The sequence below is a fragment of the Octodon degus genome, unplaced genomic scaffold (assembly GCF_000260255.1).
Source record: "Octodon degus isolate 3935 unplaced genomic scaffold, OctDeg1.0 scaffold00036, whole genome shotgun sequence".
NCBI classification, from domain to species: Eukaryota; Metazoa; Chordata; class Mammalia; order Rodentia; family Octodontidae; genus Octodon; species Octodon degus.
Window position 1 is genome coordinate 2,101,291 of NW_004524612.1, and position 4,063 is coordinate 2,105,353.

The window sequence follows — 4,063 nt, forward strand, 5'->3', positions numbered from 1 at the left end:
TGATCCCCAGTGTACCATGCTGGCCCAGCACCGTAGGCATGCTGAGACCTTGAGACTGGGTTTAGCGGCACTCGACTGTAATCCCAGCACTTGGGAGGCTAAAAATAGGAAAATCACTACGGGTCTGATCTATGTAGTGAGACCCCGTACAGCCTGTCCTAAATTCATAAAAAAAAAAATAATAAAAATAAAATGTGGCACTTAAAAAAACAATTGAAGGGGCTGGGGAGATGGCTCAGTGGAATAAGTGCTTCCCTGGCAAGCTCAAGGGCCTGAGTTCAATCCCTGGTTCTGCCCCCTCACCCGGAAAAAAAAAAAAAAAAAAAAGAAAGAAATATAAAGCAGAAAACCAAAACCAAAAACAATTGAAAGGTAAAAAGTTGGGCTGGGGATATAGTTCAGTGGCACAGGACCACCCTGTCAAGTGTAAGGTCCTGAGTTTGATTCCCAGAACCAAAAAACCCCGAAAGAAAACAAAACAAAACAAAAAACACCCAAAAAGACAAGTAGTAAAGGACATCATACAACATGGGAATAAAGCATGAGGAGCAGAGGCTCTGAGTGGGGTCCCGGAACCAGCCCATACCTGAGGACAGGATCCAGCCTTGCAGCCCGGAGGAGCAAAGGCCCAAGGGTTTCCCTCAAGCCCCCTTTCCCACTTTTGCTCCCTTGTCCTCTTATATTTTCAACCCTCCCCCCCCTTCTAAGATAGGGTGTCACTCAGGTTAGCCTCAAACTTGGGGTGATACTCCTGCCCCAGGCTCCCACATCTACTTCATCTTCTCTTCATGATTAAAATCATCGTGTAAATATGGTCACTACCATGTGATCTCAGTACTCTGGGAAGCTGAGGAAGTCTTGGCAGTTGCATGAGGAATTCAGCAAGATCCTGTCTCAAGAAAGAAAAGAGAGGGCAGGGAGAGAGCTCAGCGGTCTAACTGCCTACCTGGCAAGTGCAAGGCCTTGGGTTGGATGCCTGGTAGCGCATGCCAGGCTGGGCCCGGAGACATGAGGGGCCATTGGAAACCAGGTATGGGGGCACATGCCTGTAATCTCAGCACTGGGGAAGTTGAGGTGAGGGGCTCACTATGAGTCTGAGCTGCCTAGTGAGACCCTATAACAAATAAATACATCGAGAGAGAGAGAGAGAGAGAGAGAGAGAGAGAGAGAGAGAGAGAGAGAGAGATAAAGGCTGGGGATGTAGCTCAGGGCAAAGTTCCAGGATTCATTGTTCAATATTGTAAGCAGCCAGGCTACATAGACTTTAAGGCCTCCTGAATTATATAGTGAGTCTCTGTCTTAAAAAAAACCAAAAGGTAAAAATCTGCCAGAAACAATATCCCCAAAAACAAAGGGGAAAAATAATCTGCTCTGTGGTTTTCTTTGAGATATAGAGTCTCACTGAATAGCCCAGTCTGGCCTCAAGCTCACAGCAATCCTCCTGCCTCAGCCTCCAGAGTGCTAGGATTACAGGCCTTGCCACCATGCTAGGCTTTTAGCATTTTACTCTCTTCCTGGCTGCCTCACACCATCCCTCAAACAATTCTATACCAGAGCTTGTCAAAAGCAACTTCAGCCCTATCATATTTTCATTTTATCTCATAATAACTGTACTCTAAGAACAATGACTGCCACTGTCCACTGATAAAAGGGCGTACCTGTGAGGACACCTCAGATCCTGGTCCTCTGCACCCCACTCTAGGTCCTCCCGACCCTCGTGGCTGGCCTGAAACAGGTAGACGTGCGCTCCCTTCCAACGCTGCACAGTACCGGCGAAGGCCAGTGGCTGGGCACACATCCCTCAGTTTAAGAAACATTGGTTGCCCTGGAGATGCATACCTGCGCGGTGATTGGCTGTTTCCAGGAGTGGGCGTGAATGACCTACACCTGGGCGGAGAGGAGGGTGGGAGGTGGGTGGGTGGGAGATATCCCAGCCCTGAAATCCCCTTTTCCTGGGTGGAGGAGCATTTCTGTCATCCAGCCCATGCTTCCCACTCAAGCGTCTCTGAATTCGGTCTCCAGCACAAAAACATTGCCCATCTCACCCTCTTCAGATTATTACTATTATTTGTTTTTCTTTTTTTTTTTTTTGCGGAACCGGGGATTGAACTCAGATCCTTGTGTTTGCCAGTCAAGCACTTATCCTACTGAGCCATCTCCCAGGCCCTTATTATTTGTTTTTCTTTTTTAATTCTTTGAGATAGGTTTCAATATGTAGTTCAGGCTGGCTTTGAACTCATTTTGTAGCCCAGGGGAGCCTCAAACCCTTCAAGATCCCCCTGCCGCAGCCTCCTCTAAGTGAGGGGATTATAGGTGTGACACCACAAATCTTTATCCCTTCAGATTCTTTTCACTGTATTTTACTCCCCAGAGTAACTCCAAGTTCCCAGTAGACTCAGCTGTCCTCACTGAAGCAGGGTTGCAAAGCTTTCCACCTTGTCCTTCCAAGGACAAGGGTGGGGCAAGAAAGTAGAGGTGACTTTGGGGCAAGACAGCTGTCCCCTCTAGAAATCTGGAGACCATGGGTAAACTCTCCCAGCCAGGTGTGGTGGCCCACGCCTATAATCCCAGTGCTCAAGGGGCTGAGGCAGGAAGATATCTGAAAGTTTGAGGGCAGCCTGGCCTGCACAGTGAATTCAACATTAGCCTAAACTACAGGTGGAGAGCCTAGTCCAGTGATGGCAAACCTCATAGAGACCAAAACGCAACCTGAAACCCACTTGTTCACTGCAAAGTGCCAAAACTGCAATTAAACCCAAATACTGAAAGTTTGGTTCGGTAAAACCCCACAAATTAACATCTGTCTTAAAAGAAAAGCACAATATCAGAGCTTTCAATGATACAAATAGCTTTTTTCTTTTTTTCATTTATGTATTTGCTATAGGGTCTCACTACGCAGCTCGGACTCACAGTGATCCTATTTTCAGCCTCCCCAGCGCAGGAGTTCCGGGCATGGTCTCCTGCTCAGCACGCCCCAAGGGTGGGGCTGGTGCAGCATGCAAGACAGGGGCTGGTGCAGCATGTGGGACCGGGGATCAAACCCTAGTCCCTGTGCGTGCCAAAGCAGGTGCTTAGTCTGCTGAGCTATCTCGCTGGCCTTTAATAGCTTTTTATTGAAAGATAAATGCTCACATTTGGCATACTTTTGCACAATTAATGTGATCTTCACTGTTTCATGAATGCTGTTAGTCTGTCAAACCTCAGCCTTTACTTCCTTAGCTGGAAAGCAACACAAGTGGTCCTCAGGTCATCTGATAGTCTGAGTCTTGTCTCAGATTTTACATAGTTCAAAGCTGGAAACAGCTGCCCTTATGCATAAGATGATTCAAACAAGGTCAGAAAGCAGTGACCTACAATTATTCGGCAGGCAATCGCATACTTTAAGGATTTAATTTCCAGAACTGTGTTGTGCTTTGTTCCCCCTTCACACTGTCTTCTCGAGGGTTATATGTGGATCCTAGAATTCACTTTTCCAGGTAGAACTTTCTTGAAATCTCAACAACTCCATTTCCAAAATTTAAGATTAAATTTTTCAAAGTTGGCTTTATCTGAGAAGTAGAAAAACAGAGGCTTATCTTTTACAAAACTGCAAAAATGGAGACCCAGAACGCAGGCCTGGCATGTGAGTGAGACCGCCTGGGGCCCACTGGATCCTCATTCGACCCAGAGTGCAGGCCCAGCATGGAACCCTTTAGCAGAACTCCCTGCAAAGAGGCTAGAGGCAAGACCCACCTAGCTGATTCAGGAACAGAACATCTTGCCAGAGAGACACAAAGGGTTCAACTCTAACAGTCGCAGCAGGAAGAAGTGGAGCACAGCCGCCAGAACCCAGCCAGATCCAAGCAACACCCACCTGGAGGAATCTGAACTTTGTAGATCCAGACCTGGTGCTAAGGCAATAACTCTATTTAAGCTCTACACCAAAGGTCATAAGAGAGTGGTATACAAAATGACAAAGAGAAGGAACAAAATGCAGTCTCACACCCCAAGTCTACCCAGTACAAATGCAGAAGACACTAGCATAGAGGAAAATGGGAATCACACACCTGATATCTCTGAAATA